The sequence below is a fragment of the Ovis canadensis genome, chromosome 3, assembly GCF_042477335.2.
Source record: "Ovis canadensis isolate MfBH-ARS-UI-01 breed Bighorn chromosome 3, ARS-UI_OviCan_v2, whole genome shotgun sequence".
NCBI classification, from domain to species: domain Eukaryota; kingdom Metazoa; phylum Chordata; class Mammalia; order Artiodactyla; family Bovidae; genus Ovis; species Ovis canadensis.
Genome location: NC_091247.1, coordinates 46,082,449 through 46,104,746, shown reverse-complemented (window position 1 = coordinate 46,104,746; position 22,298 = coordinate 46,082,449). Strand labels below are relative to the sequence as shown.

Here is a 22,298-nt window from a genome sequence, read left to right as displayed (position 1 = left end):
AGGACCTGTCACGAACTGACTCCGGCCAGAAGACGCCACTGGAGTCCTCGCTCAGGCGCTTAGTTTCCCAACACCGGATGTATTACAACAGGGGCGACAACACGAGGCATTTGGGTTAGACTGGAGTAGGAAAATAGTTCTTTTGAACTGAGAGCTGCCCTTTCCCCACCGAGGGTCTAGTTCTTGGCGGGGGCGGAGGCGGAGTCTCCTTCCCCCCAGCTTAAGACTGCTTTCCAGGTGAGGGCGCCGAGGCTCCCCGGAAATCAGGAGGAACTCGGAGCTCCGGCTGATCGTGGGCGCGCACAGCTAGACAGGCTGGAGCTGAGCCGTACCCAAACTCCGGGCGCCGGGCCTCGGGCCGGGCGGGGCGGCGACGTGAGGGGCGGTGCCGGGCCTGATTGGTGCGTCGGGTGGGGGTGGGGCCAGGAGAGCTCCGCTGCGGCGGCGACGGAGCCGGGAGCCGGGGCCGGAGCCGGGAGCCAGACGGCGGCAGAGGCGGCAACAAGTGCCGGAGCTGAGCCGAGGCTGGGGCCGAGCCGAGCAGAGGCGGAGCCACCCCGCCGCCGGGCTGCCCCATAGCGGGCGCCACGCATGGAGCGAGAGCGGCGGTGGTCGCCGGGCTGAGCCGCTCGGAGCGGCCGGGACGTGGATGCAGCCGCGATCTCCCGCCCCCGCCCCGCCGAGCAGGAGCTGCTCCCGGACAAGGTAGGGCCGGGCGGGTGTGCACGCTTCACCTCCGCAGGCCGGCCGCGCGCCCTCCTCTCTCTGTGGTCCCCGGCTTCCCCGCCACGGGACCCTCCTCTCTCCCTCCACCATCTGCTTCCTCGAGGGTGCCGGCTTCGCACTGGCGCCCCAGCGGAGGAATCAGACTCTAGCTGTCTTCCTGCCGCATCTTGGTGTCCCGGTCCTCCCCCTCGTCCCCCCCTCTCCTGCTACCTTCCTGGTCCTAGAGGAAGAGGTTAACGAAACCCGCGGCAGCGTGTCTTTCGAGCCTCTTGCCCCATTCCACACCTCCCCTCCTAGGACTCGGGAACATCCCCCGCTCCTCCCCGCTGCACCCCAACTTCCGGGGGAGCCCTCGCCGGGGTGATGCAGGCGTTGGGAAAGGGGGGCGTCAGAGGCCCTGGCGTCCTCATCTGGGTTGCACAGGTGTTTTGGGGAGGGGTCCCTGCTTGATCTCACGCTGCACCCCCGCACCCCACCCTCGTACTGCGCTGCCTCCCGTGCCGCATGGGGAGATCAGGTGTTCCGAGAGCCACGAGCAGTCGTTCCCCACCCCCATCCACCCGCCACGGCCAACCTCTGGTCCCTAAAGGCTGGTTTCTGTGAAACTTAGGAGAAACCTTTCGCGTTGACCTCTACAGAAATATTCCACGCCGCCGGCGAATGATTAACCAGGCTACTTGACCGAAGCCTGGGATGGGGGGGCTGGGGTGGGGGGAAGGGTGGGTGCTGCGGGAGCGGGTCTAGCCGGCCTCTGCGAACCACCTTGCGTGGGGGTGTGGGCGTGGAGGGGTGCGGACTCTGCGAAGGCCGCGACTGCAGGTCCTGGAGGCTGCCCCACGACGGCAGGCGGACCCTTCCGGAGCCTGTAAAACCGAGTCACCTTAATTTCCAGGCCACGGGATTTTCCACTCAGGGCTGGGGAGCCCCAGAACCCACTTTCTCCCCATCAAGTGAGGAGGAGCGGCCGAGATACTCAGCACGAGTGTCACGACATGAAAGCACATCTCTGAAAATAATGTATATATTTTAAACCTGGACTGAAGAGGAGGCTCCTTTCCTTAAAACAGAGGGGTGGTTTGTCTTTTCTCCCCTGCTCTCCAGCCATGGCCTCCTGAATCTCCCTAACTTCGCAGAACGGTAGTTTGGAACAATTCTACCAGTCTCCTGCCGCTCTCTTGTTGTAGCCTTGCTGTAGATTTTCAGATTGCAAAGGCAGTTGTTGAATATGGGCTTCTACTTGTTATAACAAATCCTTCCAGTGTAATGTAGCCCCAGGAGGTAAGGGGATAGTTAAAGAGGTGGCCGATAGGTCCTGGACTGGAACTAGGAAGGCGGAGACCCAGCTCAGCTCAGCCCTGAGGTCTCATGGTTTCTCCCCTGTGGATCTGACGGCTGACCAGGAGGGAGGGTAGGGCCGTCACTTCTTCCCTCAGTCCTAGTTCCCTCTTCTGTTTCCTTTGAATTGCAGGCAGATTCTTCACCGTCTGAGCCACCAGGGAAGCCACCTTCTTTTGAATAGAAGTTATTAATAAGCTTGGTGGAATTTGGGAGAGTGTCACACAGAGTCCCAGGGCTCTTAAACCAGATTAGATTTTAAGACCAGGGAAGAGGCCCACACAATTTAGCAACTAAACAACAACAGGATGATGTTTGCCAGACTCCTCGCTCTACATCATGGGGGTGTGTTGTGTGTTCTCAGTTGCTCAGTTTTGTCTGATTCTTTGTGAGAGTCAATGGAAGCCATGGACTGCATGTAGCCCACCAGGCTCCTCTGTCCATGGGAGTATCCCAGCAAGAATACTGGATTGGGTTGCCATTTCCTCCTTCAAGTGATCCTTCCAACCCAGGGATCCAACCTATGTCTCCTGTGGCTTCTGCATTGGCAGGCGGATTCTTTTATCACTGAGCCACTTGGGAAACCCATCATGGGGGGTTAAGAAATGCTTAGTAAGTGGTGGTCATTGTATAATCAGTACAGAAGTTTCTCCAGGCGCCAACTTCCCCTTAACAAAAACAGTAACCATTTAGATTTGTTGGAGACTGAAATCAGCCAAATTTGGCAGATGGCAAATAGTTTTTGAAATCCAGGGAATGAGGTAATCTTTTGAGGAAAATAAGCATAATACGCTTGTAAAAGTTATAAATTTTTTTCTGGGTTTCTGATGGGAGAGTTGAGTGTACATAGGTGGCTTGTAATTTTGAAGATTTCCTTGTTTTTTGCTTTTTAAAGCCCACAGTTTAGATTTCTTTGAGATGCTAAAGGTTTGCTAAAAATAAGAAAGTGAAACTGATAATTCATGGTTGATTTTTCATTGTACAGTTTACTCAGATGTGTGGCTATTTTTTTTTAAGGTTACACTAGGAAATGAATGAGAATCCAAAAAAGTTAATAATCATTTTGCTTTATCTTACCTGATGCATTGTTGGTATAAAACTAAGATGTTCTGGGTAGAAGTGTGTGGCACTTTTTCAGCTTATACAGGGTTAAGTGAAAAGGTGAATCCTTTGTTTCACAAACTTGGAAACTGTGGGAGAGGAAAATTTTTTTTTCCCTTCTAAGTTCTTTGGCTGATCTAATAATTAAATTGATCTCACACAGATTAATTGGAGAAAAACATTTCTATGTATGGGGATTAAAAACATGGGACCCAAAGAAGTGACCACAGCAGGCAGCTTTCATACCTTTTCAATAAGGAAACAAATTTGTGAAGAATTGACAAAATAAAGGGGTTTGGGTTTAGGGTAACTAATCAGCAAAGGAGTAACAAGGTTTGTTTGTACAACCTTCTCAGCCCTAAATTCCCTATCTCTGGTGATAAAGATGCCTTCTACCCTCCTAGTGCAGGGAGGGGACCTTCTTATGGAAGACTGATCTGCTTTCAGGGGAACAGAGGGAGTCAGTATGTCCTTACACTGGCTGGTCTCTCAAGTAACTTTAATTCAAAATAATCATTGTGTCAAACTGACATATTTAAGGGTGGCATATTCTGTTCCCCTTCAAAACTTCAAAGTTTTAATGTTTTCTGACTGCTGTGTTTTTTGTTTGGTTTTCCCCCCAACCATAATTTCAGTTCAGTCGCTCAGTCGTGTCCGACTCTTTGGGACCCCATGAACTGCATAATTTAGGAATGCTGAACCAGGGCTGCAAATGTACACCCTGTTCATAACATACTGGGTCAGTGCTTTTCATTCAATATAGCTGGCCTGTTGGCTGTGCCTAGTCGCTCAGTTTACAACTCTCTGCGACCCCATGAACTGCAGCCCACCAGACTCCTCTGTCCCAGGAATTCTCCAGGTAGAATACTGGAGTGGGTTGCCTTGCCCTCTTCCAGGGTATCCTCCCAACTCAGGCATCGAACTCAGGCTTAATTGGCCATATTTGGCTCTACTTAGGTTTTCTTTTCTTTTTTAACAGTTTTATTAGGCAGGTTCTTAAAGACTTGAAAAATTAATACATGCAAATGGTTACTTTTAGAAATGTTGCAGTTCTTGCATCTGGGATAATATTGGGTTGTGTAATCTTGCAGCGTGCCCAACAGTGATGCATGAGTTACCAATGCTGAAAAATTCTTATAAAGTCCTTTTGGTCTTATTTACAAATACTCAGGAGGAATTAAAATCATTTCAGTCAATTGCCTGGCCTTTTTGGTGTGTACAGGTTCTTAAAACATGAATTAAGCTGGGATCTGAATTTGAAGGTTGGGTTTCCTGGCTTGCATAATCCATGGCACCTAGTAAAGACATACACCCAACACGTGTGGAGTCAGCTGTCCCTCCCCACTTCCCCCGAGATGGGATAACTGTAACTAGACGCTTGCCAAACTGTCTCCAAATTGTGGGTGAATAAATTCCTCTCTCAGGAGAGGCAATTACCTCTTGACTAAAGAGGAACATGGATGTGTGGGGTAAGGCTTGGAGCAAATTGATGTAACAGTTTCATCATCACCAGCTGATGATGAGACTTTGCTAGTCTGAACAAAGCTTTGGTGGGAAGAACTTGTTACTTGATGGAGAGTTTATTAATCGGACATACGCAGCACAATGACTTTACTGCTGGGAAAAGTGGTTTGAGTTTTCTGTTACAACTTGCATTGAGATTTTACACTCACTGCCTCAATGCCCCTACTGTGAGTTTTATGCTCTTTGCCCACCAACTTTGTCTTCTTGCCTTGTCTTAGTTTTTGTAACAAAATCCAAACTTCTCTTGGGGGTCAGCACTGTTGATAAAGTTACAACATATGTCTTGAAATATTTTGTGTAGTTTTATTTAGGTACTTCCATGGTAGGAGGCCGTCTATGGCGTCGCACAGAGTCGGACACGACTGAAGACTGAAGCGACTTAGCAGCAGCAGCAGCAGCAGCATAGATAACTCTAAGGATTTTGTTACAAATTACTTTCTCTGCATCTATGAACATTCCTTTAGAGCAAGGTTTAAAATTATTTTCATTCTGATGTGGCTACAGAGGGGAAATTCCCAGTAGTAAGGAAATTGATACTTTCTACTTTTCATTATGTAACATTTAAAAATAGATTTATTGTTCTAATGCCTCCACTCTGGTGGAATTAGGATGTACTTCATTTACCAAAATGTTTTGAAAAACCGACTGTCCAAGGGAGTCAATTCTAGAGTGTGGTCAGTTCTGTCAAGTGGTTGTGTGATATTTAGTGTTTAAAGAGCATGAACTTGGAGGTAGTGGTGATGTTTAGTTGCTAAGTCATGTGCAACTTTCTGGGACCCCATGGACTGTAGCCCTCCAGGCTCCTCTGTCCATGGGATTTCCCAGACAAGAATACTGGAATGGATTGCCATTTCTGTCTCCAGGGGATCTTCCCCACTCAGGGATTGAACCTGTGTCTCCTGCATTGACAGATGGATTCTTTACTGCTGAGCCACCTGGGAAACCCTTAAAGTATGTAAAGTGCTCTAATAAGTGTGCAGCTCATATGTGTCCACTGCTAAATCAAGAAAATTATTTCAGTACCCCAGAAGGTCCCTGTGCCACTTTCTAGTCAGTCTCCAGCCCCTAGAGGGAACCATTATTCTGACTTACATCATCTTAGATGTGATACATATCATCATATGTTGGTTTTGCCTGTTCTTAAACTCCACTTAAGTGGCTTTTCCAGACTGACACAGTGTGTAGTCTTGTGAGACAGACCTGGATTTGAGTTTCATTTTTTGCCACTTACTCTGATGTGATTACTGTGTGATAATTACTCTAAGCCTCAGTTTCCTCTTTAGAGAAATAGGGGAGATTACCTCAGATTTGCTAAGAAAATTAATTTGATGATGCACTTAAAATACCTAGCACTGTGCCTGACATAGTTTTCTTTGTCCTCCTTTTATTTCTTTAAAAAGATGGTAACTAAAGCAACTATATCTTCTGTATTTTAATATACTGTTTCACTAAATAAAAGCTGTGTAGGTCTTCTATTGAAAATTAGAAGTCAGATCTTTGTTGAGTCAACACATTGGTGTTGTAGCATTCAGCTTAAATGGAACCTATTATTTGTTAATAGTTGATCACCTATCATTTTTGATATTTCCTCTGTAAGTCATAAAATAACAGTCGTTGAAATGTCTCTTTTAGAGCTGATTAGTCACCTGTGTGCTGTGAGCTAAGATGCAGTGATGACAGCTGGTTCACACATGTCTGTGAAACCCGTGGAAGAGTTTGATTTAGATAAGAGACATCATTAAGTGCCCAGGGTATCCAGAACAATATTTTACTGCCTTATGTTTTGTAAAATAATTATTTCAGAGTGAAAGCACAGGGCCAGTTGTTAATTGCATGCTTCAGACAACCCATTTAAAACAGTTTCAAGTTTTATAGTCTTCCTTTATGAGTGATATTGTATATTCAATGGTCTCATGTTGCCAGTGTTTGTGCTTTTTAAAAATATATATATATACTTTGTATTTTTGGAACCATTTTTAAAGTGTATCTTGATGGTACTATGGCATTCTTTCTAAAAGACTTTTTTTGTTATGTTTATTTAGGGAAGCAATCAAGATCAAGTGAAGAGAATGAAGTTAATTCCATCTCTTAATACTGTTAATTGCTGTTAATTGGTTGAGGTCCTTCTAGGTGTTTTTTTTCCTACATCTGTATACTTGCACAATGAGACTAGGAATAGCCCGTTGCCAATGCTTTAGTCAAATATAAAGCAGGTGCCTGGCTGAGAGGACAGAAGTTTTGAAGGCTTGGATTCAGATCCATCCTCACTCTGGCCCTACTTGTGTCTGGACCATGCAGTCCCCAGAGGCTCCATCATGGAGACTCCTGGTCTCCAGAGTACAGTGGCCAAAGGGGAAAACCTGTCCTTGGACAGTCCCACCACCTACCACCCACGATCTCAAGATAATCTATAACAAAAGGGTCACTTCGTTCACTTAGCCAGCATGCAGTGAGCACTTAGTGGATGCCTAGCACGGTGTCTGGCTCCTTGTATATTCCTCAATGGGCCAGGCACAATGCTTGCCATCAAGGAGTTAGCAATCTGGTTGGAACTCTAACCAGAAACTGTTGAAGGAGCACTCTGACAGAGAGAGGTGCGAGAGGAGTGCAGAGTTGGGGGCGCCCAAGAAAGGCTCCGAAGGAGGTTGAGTTGGGGCTTAGCCTTGATGGATGAATAAATAACTTAGGGGCAGAGAAACGAGGGCAGAGGCGGTGGGGATCGCAGGCTTGTGGCCGTTTTTCAGGGAAGTAGTGGGTGATCCCGTGGGTTTGGAGGTCAGGGTCCTTTAGGGAGAGGTCATAGGACACCATGCAGCCTTGATGACAGTGTGAAGAAGCGGTGCCTGGTCAGGGACGTTGTGGGGAGCCATGGAAAGCCCTTGCAGAGAGGACACGAGGACATGTCGTGGTAAGGCGTGTGTTTATCAGGAAGATGAGCTTGAGCCAGAGAGGTGGGTGTGAGGGAGTTGTGACTGTGGGCCCAGGTCATTTCATGGTCTCCTAATGGGGCTCCCTGCTTCCCGTTTGCCCCACAACAGTCTGTTCTCAGCAAGAAGCTGGGGGCATCTTTAAAACCTGAAACTGTATTACATAACTTTTACTTGGAAGCCTCCGGTGGCCCCAGGTCCCCCTCAGAGTAAAGCCAACACTCTGCCACCTGTTGGGCCCTTGGTTCAGTTCACCTCCTCTTCTAGCGATGCAGCTGGAAGTCATTTGAAACCGTTTCTTTGACTTGCTTTCCGTTGCTTTTGTTATTGTAATCACACATGATGGCCTGTCTCAGAGAAACCTGCCCCTCTGCCTGACTGTTAAGCTAAAGTGCCTTTGTTCAGAACCCTGTCCGCCTGGAGATGGCGGAAAGAAAGAAATTAACACATCCCCCTGTCGGAGGCTTGCCATTCTAGAAGATGTTTGCCTTTCTACTTTGTTTCCTCCCCTCCCTCCCCCCATCTTGGATGCATAAAAGAACCTGGCATCCAAACCTGACAAGATGGTTGTTTGAGACTTTAGTCTGCCGTCTTGGTCAGCCGGCTCTCGGAATAAAGTCGTGTTCCTTGGCCCAACACCTCGTCTCTTGGATTTATTGGCCTGTGTGGTGGCGAGGAGAACAAGCTTGGACCTGGTGACGTTAGCTGTCCCGCAACTTAAGTCTCTGCAGCCATGCTGGCCTTCGGGCTCTCCTGTCTCTGGCCTTTACATCGGCTGTCCCCTCTTCTTGGAATTGCCTCCCCTTGCTCCTGCCCCGCAACCTACTCTCTGAAAAGAGAGGCTGTCTCTAACCCTTTCCTTCCTTTCCCCCGTACTGTGCCTTCTATTTCGTCTAAGCACTATCAACCTTCTGATAATCAGCCACATAACTTCATTCTTCTTGGTCTGTTTGAAACATTGCTTGGTTTAACTAGGTGCTTGATATATGTTGAATTAGGTCACTTCATCAGTCTTGCTGGGGGAAGACTGAGGGCCCAAACCAGGTCAGCGATGGTACAGTATTAAAGTGTGTGTGTGTGTGTGTGTGTGTGTGTGAGATTTATTTGAAAGTGAGAGAGAAGATTCTCATAGTGGATGGCTGGAGATTTGGAAGGCAGGTGTGAAGGAAGTGGGCTCCACACCCGAGTACATCTGGACGTTTCCTAGCGGGACACTGGAGGCTGTAGTGTGTGGCAGAGGGCCTGGAGGACAGGAGTGTAAGGTGAAGGAAGACCAGCGTAGGCCTGAGCCCAGAGCTGTGGAGAGGACCCACTTGGGGCGATGGGGCCAGGATCAGAGGCTGCCAAGATGCACAAGAACCAGTAGAGAATTGGGGATAGGAGATGGTCTTGAACTTGTGGTGGGGTAGGAGTGGTGGCCAGCAGTGTTAGGTGCTCTGGGAAGTCAGGAGAGGCTGTGGACTCTGAAGTTTCTAGAGGGCGAAGGGGATGGGAAAGTCGAGGCACAACAAAGGGGTGTGGTGAGGCGCAGAACATTTTCTGGAAGTTGATGGAGAAAGGAAAGCGCAGCCTGTGCCTGGAGCCACTGGAGAGGGAGCACGTTGAGGTGGGGGATGAAGTGGAGATTGTCGCTGATACAGGAGCCAGGCAGCAGCAAGGCCTGTCGCAGGGGAGGGCGGTCTTGTGGGGGCTGGGGAGTGACTTACTGAAAAGGGAGACTGGTCCATGTGGAGAACAAGAAGTAGGTCTTGGTCCCTGAGCTGATATTAAGTATCTTTGTATCCATGGCAACCTACTTAGCTTGTTCCCTCCTCATCCCCACCTCCTGCATAATAAGAGAAAACCTGCTCAGCCAGGCTTATGTGTGGATTGTTTGAATCCTATGCAGCCACCAGTATGAAAGTGTTAACACTCCAGTAAGGTTATTTCCATGGACCATAAACTTGCTAAGGCTTATAATTTGTGCTTCAGAATTCTGTTGTTGTTTATTTTCTTTGAAAAGCACTTAACATCCAAATGCTTCTTAAAGTGCTTCTTGTTTTTTTGAATCCTGATCAGGAAGTAACACAGTTGTTTTTTAAAAAAGGAAAAACAAAAAACCAGCTTCATGTCTGGGTGTAGATTGTTCAGTGGGAAGCCTGGTGGTGTTTTCAGGATCAAGTCTGTGTACCTAACAATGAAAGGGTCAAAGTGGGTTTGTTACAAATACCATCCTCACTCTATTATTTAACGTTTGGAACTAATAACATGTATTTTACATTTTTTATTTTATGGCTAAATTTGATGCTTGTTTATAAGGAACTTAATGTAGGTTTTATTCTTTAAAGTAAATGAGATGCATCCCTTTTATTTTTCTTCTCCCTTCATGACATAAGGAGTTATTTTTCTTCAAATGAACTTAAAATATCTCTCATGAATACTCCTATTTTTAACTGATTGCTTCTCTCTTTTGAATTTTTTCAAGGTTCTGATGGATCCTCTTTTAAAAAAAAAAAAGCCTCTTTAAAATAGAAATTTTTAAACAGGTGCAGGTACAGAGAGTGACATAATGAAGCTCCAGGGAGCCATCACTGGTTTCAGCAAGATGGTCTCCCCTTTTTGGTCCCTGCCCCATAGGCGACTGAGATGCTGTGTGGGCACCACTGAGAGAAAGAGGGCAAGCTCCTGTGGCCCTCCAGGTGTGGGTGTGGGAGTCACTGGTGTCGGGATGGTGGAATTGGGAGTCATCGGTGTGGGGGTGGTGGACGTTCTGGGAGTGACTGGACACCTCGAGAGAGAAAGGAGTGAGGAAAGTGTACATATGGCACTGAGAAATGCCTGGATTGCTGTGTCCAAGATGTTTTCAAGGAGGTGGTGGTAATCTATGGTATATGAAGGTGACATTCACAGAGACACTTAAAATTAGGTGATTAGGTGATTTAAGAAAACAAACTTATGGTTCCCAAGGGGTCAGGGGGTGGAGGGATAAACTTCGAGATCAGGATTGACATATACACACTGTGTGTGTGTGTAGTCACTCAGTTGTGTCTGACTCTTGGCGACCCCACGGACCGTAGCCCGCCAGGCTCCTCTGTCCATGGAGTTCTCCAGGCAAGAATACTGGAGTGGGTTGCCATGCCCTTCTCCAGGGGATCTTCCTGACCCGGGGATTGAACCCTCATCTCCTGCATCACAGGCAGATTCTTTACCATTTGAGCTACAGGGAAATAATATACACACTACTAGAAGGAAATGGCAACCCAGTCCAGTGTTCTTGCCTGGAGAATCCCAGGGACGGGGGAGCCTGGTGGGCTGCTGTCTATGGGGTCGCATAGAGTCGGACACGACTGAAGCGACTTAGCAGCAGCAGCAGCAGATACAAAATAGATAGACCTACTGTGTATAGTGCAGGGAGCTCTATTTGGTACTCTGTGATGACCTATAGGGGAAAGGAATATAAGAAAAGAGTGGATATATGCATACCTGATTCTCCTTACTGTATACCTGAAACTAACACAACATTGTAAATCAACTATATTCCAGTAAAAATACAATAAAACTGAGTGATTTAAACTGCTTGGTTAAAGAGGCCCAATTTCTAAGCTGCTCAGCAGCGTGCTCATATACTGAGCAAACAACATGTTCTCTTTTATTTTGGCAACACAAATTTTTCTTGGCAGGTGGCCAGAGAAAGCGATGTTACTATTTCATCCCTTCTTTAAATATGTACACATTAAGTCTTGGTTGAACAGCTTTTCCTTTAATAGAACATTTGGACAAAAGGCCAAAATGTCACTGTTTTGAGGATGTATATTTTAAATCTGTATGATTTATTTTGATACTTAAAAAACCTAAAAACAGTTCTCAGGCACCTGTTAGTAACTTGTTGACAATTAACCAACATTTGAGAAACGGAGAAGAGGCAGGAAAGAAATCTGGGAGATGGAGGCTAGAAGAGAGGGGAAACCACTGTGCTTGTTTGGTATCCTGTCCTGAAGTTGCCACCCGAGGGCCACTTACCACTAGAAAGGTTGTCTTCTGGGACGAGACTGCCCCTGACTCAGAAGTGGAATCCCAGGGGGCTTGCATTTTAATTGGATGTGCTGTGTGCAAGTGGCAGAGCCTGGCACTCACCATTTGGGGTGCTTTGACCTCACAGTTACAGCTTGTAGGTTGGGGAGCCTCTTGTTCATGCCTCCCTCAGGGTTGAGGAGAATGGCTCTCAGCTCACCTGGCACTGTTCAGGTTGGGACATGTTGTTGGAGGTGGGGTGGTTCTGGACAACTAGCTCTTGGTACTCCTTTTGAGGGGCTTCAGTTTTGGGGAATCCCAAATGCTAGAAGGAGAGTAGATTAAATACAGTGCACTGGGGGAACTGAGCCTGTCCTTGTGGAAGAGGAGGTGGGATTTGAACCTGTACTTTTAAGCTTGGGGGAAGGATTGAGAAGTAAGAGAATGGATGTTTCCGGCTGGGAGAAGCCAGCATGAGCTGTGGTGTGGATGAGGACCACAATTGTTTTTAAGGGGTGCTGTGTCCCAGGAGGTTTTGAGGATGGCATGCTTGGGTCTCGGATGGGGTCTTTGTGAGAGTGCTTAAGGAAGAAGGGCTGCGTCACGCTCCTCCGTCCTGGCTGTGCCAGCCCTGCAGCTCTGTGCCTGAATTCAAGTTTGGCAGTAGCTTAGATGGACTTGCAGGCTGGGAGCAGCCCATCTGGGGTCCCTGTTTATGCCCCCTCCCTCTACTCTCTATCTTGGGAACCTTGAATAAGTTTCTGGAAGCAGATCATTTATCTGTAAAATAAGGATACCTCAGTAACCATTGTATATCCCCTTGGGTCTTTGGCATACATCCAGGCACATGGACCAGTGTTACTGAGTCCAAGCTTGTACTGTTCACTACATGACAAGGCAGTCAGTTGAGAGACAAGATGCTGAGGCAAGGGGTAGTGACTTTATATGGAAAGTCAGCAGATAGAGAAGATGGTGGGCTAGTGTCTCAGAGAATCGTCTTACCCAAGTTAGAATTTGGGCTTCTTTCATAGTAAAAGGGAAGAGGATGTGGCAGGTTATTGCAGACTTCATGGTGTCAGAATCCTTTGTTCATGCAGCTGTCCACATAGGTGTCTTGAAGTTCATGATGCTTCTGCAAACCTTCAGCAAGACAAATGTACTCTCTGTACTGCAACTTTTTATCTTTGTATGATTAGGAAGTGTTATGCCTTTAAGGGTTAGAGCTTTGAGAATAGGCTATCCTGTATATTTCAGGCTATAGGCAACATTCTTTTTGTTGTGGTTTAGTTGCAAAGTTGTGTCTTACTCTTGGGCCTTGGGCACACTTCCACGCAAATGGACCAGTGTTACTGAGTTCAAGCTCCTACTGTTCACTACATGGCAATCGCAATTCTGAGTGATTCAGGCAGTTATCTCAAAGCTGCTTCTTTAAGAGACTCCAAATGTTTAAGCAGGGAGTCCTGGAGCCTGAAGCATGGTACTTTATGCTCATTGGTGTCCCCTTCATTGTGCCCAAGGGGAAATACTGTTTAAGGAAATTTGTCACTGGGAAACCTTCATACAAACAGCCAAGAAATTGAGACTTCCCAAGGCAATTTATTAAATTACTTAAGTTAAACACAGTGAATGTCACTAGTATTAATGCAGTCCCAACTTGAAGCATGTTCAAACAATATTTATTTTGGGAGATTATATTTTTATTTTGGAAATAAATGTAAACAGATGTAAACTTTGGTTTTGCATGAGTTGATGGAGATGCTTTCAAACCCTACAATTCATGGGGGCAAGAATTACCAAATTTAATAGAATTGGGAAGGGCATTGGTTGATTTGAAAGTTTGTAGAGTACCTTTTGCCTGGGGGAGAGCATGGCAACCCACTCCAGTATTCTTGTCTGGAGCATCCCAGTGGACCAAAGAGCCTGGCTGGCTGCAGTCTATGGGGCTGCAAAAAGTCAGACACGACTGAGCGACTCAGCACAGCACAGCACAGCGTACCTTTTGTAAGTGATATAGGTGAATCTCTGTGATGGTGGTAGATTGAATTTGGCTGCTCAAATGCTTAACATTAAAGTGATTGTCTTAAAAATCTAAAAGTTTTACTTTATGGTCATTTACTGCTGTCCGTGAAATTAAGTGGTGAGGAATTTGAAAGTCAGTCCAGAAACTTTGAGGAGAGTCAGTTTTTGATTTTGTTAAATTAGTCTTTGAGTTGTTCATGCATTTTACTACGTAAAATGACAATGATCTCTCTTCAGTGATAGGTGAAAATATTCTTTCTCAGTTGATTTCATCAGCTTTTCTCTATACATACCTGTAGACAGGAGCCCACATAGCAAGCACCAGATTCTCTCCCCCACCCCATCTCTGTCCACCTAGATCACCAGGCCATGGCTGACAGCTTGCTTGTTTCCAGAAGCACTTATACAAGGTCAGATTGATAACTTAGTTTATATACCTTATATTAAATAATGATAACTTAGTTTCCAGTCCAGTATTTTTATTAATTTTTATTAATTACCTTTTCCCCATCTTCCATCCCTTGGACCTGTGTTTGTTTACAGATTTGTTTAATTGTATGAGACAAATGTTTCCAGAGACTTTTTTAAAAATTAAAAACAATTTTAAAATTATTATTCATTTACTTTTGACTACATTGGGTCTTTGTTGCTATGTGTGGCCTTCCTGTAGCTGGGGTGAGCCGGGGCTACTCTATAGCTGCGTGCACGGGCTTCTCATTGCGGTGGCTTCTCTTGTTGCAGAGCACAAACTCCAGGGCTCGCAGGCTCAGTAATTGTGGCACTTGGGCTTAGTTGCCCCGCGGCATGTGGAATCTTCCTGGACTAGGGATCGAACCCATGTCCCCGCCTTGGCAGGTGGATTCCTAATGGCTGGCCCTCCAGGGAAGTCCTCCTGGGATTTTTAGGTGATGTCTTGTGTCGAGATGACACGCAGTGATGTTGTCCTCATGGACGAGGCACGGAGGGGAAACCCCAGGATGATAGTTGTGAAGAAAAGTGGCCTGGCCTGACACACAGACAGTCAGGGGCCAGGGAGGCTTTCTGGGGGACCTGGAGATACGGGGCCTGTGTGTGAAATGACTCAGCAATGCTTTGTGTGGAGCAAAAGAGGAAAATGGTGAAAGAATAAAGCTTTTATTTAGTCCTTGTTCCTTTACTGCCCCTCCTGGTCACGTCCTTCTGGTCCTCAAGTTTTACTGTCGTCAGCCAGACGCTAGACAGAAATGGAACGGCCCAGCTCCTGCTCTTAGTGCCCTGTAAGATGTGTCAGACTCCTTCCCCACGAGATGTGATAAGTCAAATAAAGGTGTATTTAGTGTGAAGACGCAAAGAGGAAGTAAGAAAACCACAGGCGGATGGCGGGGGAGGCGGGGGTGTGGGGTGTGGGGGTGTTTCTGATCAGGGAAGGCACCACAGGAGATGGTGCTGGCCGGGTTTTTTATGTTGATAGCCCAGAATCAAAGCAGTGAGAAGACGACTTTGTCAGTGATGGTGATTCTCAGTGCTGGCCTCCTCCCTGTGCTGACCTCGGGCGAGGCTCTGCGCCTTCCGGTGCCTTGGTTTCCTCTTCTCTGCAGGAGAAGGTTGGAGTCCCTGAGGTCTAAGGCCCTGGGAAAGAAATCCTTATAGCTTCTGTGGGCAACAAACTCAGGATAGGGTCTGTGCGGAATGCATGTGCATGTTCTGGAGAGAGGGTGCAGTTTGTGGCCAACATTGCTCTTCCATCATCTTTTTTTTTTTTTTGGATGCAGACTAGTGTCCGTTCCTCACAGAGCGTGGGGAGCTGGGCTGCTGGCCGGCTGGGAGCTCACCTCTGGCAGGTGGCCTGTGGGAGGACCAGGCTGGAATCCCTGCTGTTTCTGGCTGTGGTGCCAGAGTGAAGGGAAGGGCGAGGAAAGGCAGAATTTTCTCTTTGTAAAAGCTCTTGACAAAAGGGTTTGCCCAACAGGTTTGTTAGACTAGGCCGGTGCAAACACTGCCAGTCTCTCATTCCTCAGTGTGGATTAACACCTGCCGTGGAAGCCGCAGGGACTCCACCCTTAGCAGGGGCGGTGCCCGCCCGAGCGGACCAGGATGTCTGGGCACCTTGAACTAGGGACCGGCTCCCAGCTGGAGATTTTGTCTACATTATTCCTTTCTCATGCTTCTCAAGAAACTCGACTGCCTGGCTTTCTTTGGAACTACCTGCATGTTCCCGGGTATCCACAAATGCAGTGACTTCACTTCCTAAGTCTTTTTTTTTTTTTTAATTGCAGCTTTATTTGAGGATTCTTGAAATCTTCTGAGCAACAAGGTTGTGTGGTAGGAGTAAGAGTTTAGACTTGGGGTCAGGGTCCAAGGTCCAAGTCCTGGTTCTACTCAGATTAGCTTTGTAACCTCAGGCTAATGGTTTCATATTTTTGAGCTTGTGACGGTTAGTTGAGAAAATCCTGATGTAAAAAATGGGCAAAGGGTGTGAGGAGTGGGAAGTCAGGAGGGAAGTACAGTTAAAACATGCAGAGGTTGTTTCTGTGTGAAGATTAAAAAACAGGACAAGGTCCACAGTCAGTGTGGAGATCTCTGTGCTCTCTGGTGTTGTACAGTCTGGCTTTTTTTTTTTTTGATGAGGAAGGACATGGAATAACTTGATTGTTCTCTTTGTAATTTTTTTCAAAGGAAATAATAGACAGTGTACAAAGACACACAAATGAGGTTGTTCATCAGATTTTTTTTTTCTTCCAATTATAGGGAAAGTCCGGAGAAGGCAGTGGCACCCCACTCCAGTACTCTTGCCTGGACAATCCCATGGACGGAGGAGCCTGGTGGGCTGCAGTCCATGGGGTCGCTAAGAGTTGGACACGACTGAGTAACTTCACTTTCACTTTTCACTTTCATGCATTGGAGAAGGAAATGGCAACCCATTCCAGTGTTCTTGCTTGGAGAATCCCAGGGACAGGGGAGACTGGTGGGCTGCCGTCTATGGGGTCGCACAGAGTCGGGGACACGACTGAAGTGACTTAGCAGCAGGGAAAGTCAGAAACAACTCATGGGTTAGTGATTGGGTAGCAGTAGTGTTACTCACTCGGTTGTATCTGACTTTGCAATCCCATGGTCTGTAGCCTGCCAGGCTCCTCTGTCCATGGGATTCTCAGGCAAGAATACTGACTGGAGTGCATTTCCATGCCCTCCGCCAGAGGATCTTCCTGACGCAGGGATAGAACCTGGGTCTCCTGCGTTGCAGGCAGATTCTTTACCATTTGAGCTACAGGGAAGACAGGTCAAATGCCTGTACTCTGTCAGAGGTACTTTAGAGATCTGTTGGTGGCTTAGTGGGTAAAGAATCTGCCTGCAGTGCAGGAGATGCAGGTTTAATCTCTGGGTCGGGAAGATCCCCTGGAGGAGGGCATGGCAACCCACTCAGGTATTCTTGCCTGGAGAATCCCATGGACACAGGAGCCTGGCAGGCTACAGTCCATGGGATCACAAAGAGTCAGACATGACTGAAGCAACTAAGCATGCATGCATGATAGAAGGTGAGTCACTCAGATCATGCTACCTTCGCCTGTCCAGATCTGCTTTACAAAAATTAAATCTCTGAACACAATAGCCAGTTGTCTTTGTAATGAACTTGGAGGTCAAATTTGGAGCTGTTCTTCATTTTTTCCCTTATTTCATATTCCTGTGTGATTTAGTCAGGCTTTTTTTTTTTTTAGATAGAGGGGCTGTGAAAGCACATGGTGGCTCTCTCTCTGGCAACAGCACTTGTTACTTAGATATAGGCATGGTGCATGCTTATCCCATGGAAAGCCCTTGGGCTTATCTGCTTTCTCCAGTCGCCTCAGAACTTATCTGGCCACAGACTGGCTGCTGCTTTACTAGCAGACACTCTAGCCCCACCGCACCGCTTGCCTGCCCTGCTTCTCCTCACTTCTCTGAAATCTACCCTGTTTAAAGCTCCACTCAGGTCCTGCCTCATCCTCTGCTGTTGAGAAATGTACTGTCACGTATTTATTACTTATTTATTAGTTTGCTGTATAGGACCCATGTTTTATACACTTTCCACCTAACTTAAGACTCAAATAATGATGTTCATGGTTGGAAATGACTTCAGGTGGGTGATAGAGAGATCTCTAACTTGTACCAGTTTTTAACTATTGTCTGTCAGCTCCCAGTCCACCCTTTGTTGTCTGATCTATGAAAATGGATCAGAGCTCTTCAGATATTTTTCCTTTGCCTTCTCTCAAGTTGAGGGCTCTGAAGAGGATGATGCAGGAGAAGGAGGTTTTCCTTCCTGCTCTCCAGAGTGTAAAACCAGGCTCCTACAGAGCCTGCTGGTTTTCCCGTGGGCTTGCAGGCTGCAGCTTTCTGCAGTGTGCGCCCGCCTTGTCCTGTCTGCAGCTCTCATGGCTGTGATAGACTGGGGAGCCTGAGCCCAGCTCAGGTTGCTGCTTCTCCTCAGTCCCCACGTGTATATATGGGAGCCTGGTGGTCCTGACCATCTAGAGAGCTGGCCACGTATGTTTGTCCTGAGCAGTGGCCCTGAGCACTTCCTGTCCAGGCCATGCATTGTCATGCTAAGCTCCTGCAGAGGGAGGTCTCTCCAGCTCCTGGGTCCAGTGGTAGCCGGACTTCCTGTGTGGACAGGACTCCCTCTGCACCCTTGTTCTCTCTGCTTAGCTCCCAGTAGTCTCCAAAGTTTGCTTCCTGTCTCCCTCCACATGGGGATTCCTGTATTTCAGGCTTTGTACTGGCACCCTAGAGGGTTATTCCTGCTTTTCTGGTGACTGGACCATCCTGGGCACCCAGGAACTGCCCCCTGTACCTTCTTCAACAAGATACAAACCTTGCTTCCATGTTTGTCCTGTTTGGGGTACCTTTCATCTAGTATAAGGCAACCTGTAGAGTTCTATTCAATCTTTGTTGTTTAATCACTAAATCATGTCTGACTTTTTTGCAACCTTATGGACTATAGCCCATCAGGCTTCTCTCTCCATGGGATTCTCCAGGCAAGAATACTGGAGTGGATTGCCATGCCCTCTTCCAGGGGATCTTCCCAACCCGGGGATTGAACCCTCGTCTTCTGCCTCTCCTGCATTGGCAGGAGATTCGTTACCACTGAGCCACCAGGGAGGCCCTTTAGAGTTATCAATTATAATATTTTATAGTTCTGTCTTTATAGTTGCTCAATTATCATATTTTTAAACTTCCCCTGCTTGAATTATGGTGGGGTTTCTGCCTCCTGGTTGGACCCAGACTGAAATACATCCCATGTAACCCAACTGAGCAAACATATGGATGAGCCAGAGAGAAGTCTAGGAATTTCTCTGAGGACTTGTTGAGAGCCTGCCAGACTATGCTGGTTTGTACATAGGTTCTAGAGCTTGACGTGGAAAAACTTCCCAAGCCATACCCATGTACAGGCTCTTTAACAAGGACTTCTGAAACATGTTAAGTGCCCCAGGAAGTGACTGCCTGCATTGCAACATTTCTTTTCTAATGGTTTCCCGCCTGGGTAAATAGGTGCCCCCAATCTTTCAGTCTGTACCAGGGGCCTTTGTTTAGGCATGTTCACTTTGTCCCTCAGCTATTGTGGCCTTGGTGGAACTAGCAATTATTGCTGGAGGTCCACCCCCCTATCAGAAAGGAGTGTGGGGGTCCCTCTGGGGCTGGAATGGAGGGATTGCCTGGATGCTCTGCTAGTGGAGGGATGAAGCCTTCATAGACTCTCTGCTGGACCCCACATGCCTGCATTCCCACTCAGGTGGGTGCAGGGCTGCCTGTGGGCCTGGCTGGGGCTTTCACCACAGTTTACCTCTTCAGATCTAGCCCCTACCCTCCCAGGTCTAATATGGACTCACTACTAATAGTCTTATCGCCTATAACTCTAGAAAAGCCTTTACATTTTTTCTACTCTAGTACTTAAAAAAGTGAGACAGGTTTTATAAATACATAGGTCATTGAGCAGCACAAATATAGTTCCCAGTGTCATCCCTTTGGAGAAGGGTCATGTATATTTATTTAATCTAATTTCTACTGAAACAGCTATATTCAGTGAACTCAACCAGATGACCAAAATACCTGTTTGTTCAACAAATGCAGAATAACTCTTAGATGCTACAACTTGGGGTAGTGGCGTTGCAGGGTGAAGACCTTGACCACAGAGGGTACCCTCGCTCCTGGATGCTTCAGGAGTGACACTTGACCGAATTGAGGAGTAGAAGAAGCTCTTCAGGAAGGCATGGCAGACAGAGGGCACTCTGTGGATGGCAGAGGGAAACTGGGACTGTCTGGAAGAGACTGTGTTTGCTGTGGTTGGAGGTGAAAGTGTCCATGGTGTGGCGGTGGGGGATGCTGGCAGGAGGGGCTGTGGAGGAAGCACAGAGCATCATAAAGGGACTAGAGGGCATGTGAGTGAGAAGATGGAGGGGTGAGGCTGGTGTTGAGGCTGGGGCATATCCTTGGGCAAGAGGTCTTACAGAAGAGGGGCAGAGGCCATGCGGCCCTGAGCTCTGGGAGTGGAGGAAAGAGGCGTTTTAGAAGACAGCACAGTTATATTTAGGCTGTGGGGATGCAGTGACACAGTGGTGGCGGTGACCACACCAGGAACAGCAGGAGCAGGGGTGGTGCATGTGCAAAGGCTGAAGACTGAGTTGTTGGGAAACCGGGATATTTGGGAGCTGCGGAGAATAAGGCCTTGGGCTCCTACAGTCACCAGCCGCAGAGCCTGATTGGAATAGATGAGAGCTGAGAAGGCGGTGACATTACTGAGGTGGGAACACAGATGTGGAGAGCAAAGGAAGAAGGAGCTCACTGCTGCTGGGGCGTGCACCTGGGCAGTCGGTCCATGGTGAATGCAGGACCCTGGAAGAGGGACTCCACACACACTGAGTATCTGGAGTTAGCTGGCTCAACATGTGACCCGTGGTTTCTTGTTTTGCTGCTGCTGTCTTTACTTATTTTTGGCTGTGCTGGGTCTTCGTTGCTGTTGCTTTTCTCTAGTTGTGACCAGTGGGGGGTACTCTTCAGTGCAGTGTGTGGGCCTCTCACTGCAGTGGCCCCTTTGGCGGAGCACAGGCTCTAGGGTGCACAGGCTTTAGCAGCTGTGGCACACAAGCTCGGTCACTCCATGGAACATGGGATCTTCCTGGATCAGGGGTCGAACCTGTGTCTCTCCTGCACTGGCCGACGGATTCTTTACTACTGAGCCAACAGGGAAGCCCTGTTGGTTTGGGTTTTTTTGGGAGGGGGGGTCCTCCTTTTGGAGTGACATTTAAGGTGATGGATAGAACGGTTTCTAGAGGGAGAATATTTATAAAGAGGCAGTGAACAACAGAACTTGAGAAATGTGCTTAGTGTTAGGTGGAGGAACCAAACCCACCAAAGAAAACTATTGAATGCCTGTTTTACACTAGACAACACCCTGGTATGGCAGGTTATATCATCACTTCACAGGTGAGGAAACTGAGGCTCAGACAAGTCAAGTAACTTCTAGGTCACACAGCTAATAGTAGGGTAGCAGTACCAGAATTTAACTCTGGGTTGTTTGGCTCCAGGTGCCATACTAATTTTCCAAAGTGCAGGTGGGTCTGGAACATACCTGTCCTCAAACATCTACCAGCTTTGTTTTATAATGACACAGTCTTGTACACTGAAGATCGCGAACCCTTACCAGTTTTAGTAAAGGCAGGGGCAAGATGGCCTGTGGGAAGGTTAATCCCTATCATTGTTTACTAAATTTTCTTCTTTCTCCTTTTCTGAAAATCTGAACCTGTTTATGTGAAGAATGATCTTAGTGTTTGATTTTATTTTAAATGGTAAGTACCACTTGAGACTTCCCTGGGGCTTCCCTGGTGGCTTAGACGGTAAAGAATCTGCCTGGAATGTGGAAGACCTGGGTTTGATCCCCGGGTCAGGAAGATCCCCTGGAGAAGGACATGGCTATCCACTCCAGTCCTTTTGCCTGGAGAATTTCATGGGTAGAGGAGCCTGATGGGCTACGGTCTGTGGGGTCACAAAGAGTTAGACATTACTGAGCGGCTAAATACACACCATTTGAGAAAATCAGCCACATTGGGCTTTGGGAGAACTGTAATCAGTGGGGATCAGAACTTGTCCTGCAGACACTTAGATGTATAATGTCGCTTGTGGGGACATATAGGTGAATAGATTCATCATGTATACTTTTCCCTTCAAATTTTGAATGTGAAGCTACTACTGCTGACTTATGAACCAGATTCCTTGAATTCAGTTGATCGTTATTCTGACTTACAGACCAGAAAATGTCAGACATATGTTCTCGCTAGGTGAGGGTGTTGAGGGCATCTTGGGGCTCCCCAGCTCCAGTCCTGACAAGAACTGCAGCCAGGCTTCTTGCCTCCATTAAGGAACAAGCTCTAGGTACAGGCCCACTCCTCTGGCCCCACCAAGATGCCACACTTATACCCTTATCACTCAGCTGTCTGCCTTGAGCACTGGAAGGTATTCCCTGTCTCCTGCAGAACCACTTAGCTGCAAGCTGTCCCTCTCTCTGTCTGAGCAGAACCTGAAAAGGTCTGGCAAGGACCAAGCAACAAATGTTAGCAGCCTGGGAGGTAAGGATTTAGGAAAGCCACTCTCGCCGGGGTTCTGGAGTGAGGACGGAGGAGGTTGGGCAGGCTGATTGACGTCCAAGTCCCCTGTCTCCGTGTGATATGGCAG

At 47.4% G+C, this 22,298-nt stretch overlaps 1 protein-coding gene across 3 annotated transcripts in view; it reads left to right on the top strand.

Annotated features, from left to right (window-relative positions):
- Nucleotides 1–462: 462 nt before the first annotated feature.
- The window catches only part of B3GNT2 (UDP-GlcNAc:betaGal beta-1,3-N-acetylglucosaminyltransferase 2), a 142,698-nt gene continuing 120,862 nt past the window's right edge, over nt 463–22,298 (top strand). For 2 of the 3 annotated variants that reach the window (XR_011446582.1, XM_070292298.1), the window contains exon 1: nt 463–705. The gene's annotated coding sequence lies outside the window, so the exon portion shown is untranslated. The remainder of the gene's footprint in view (nt 706–22,298) is intronic. The other variant, XM_069583069.1, reaches the window with a different exon arrangement.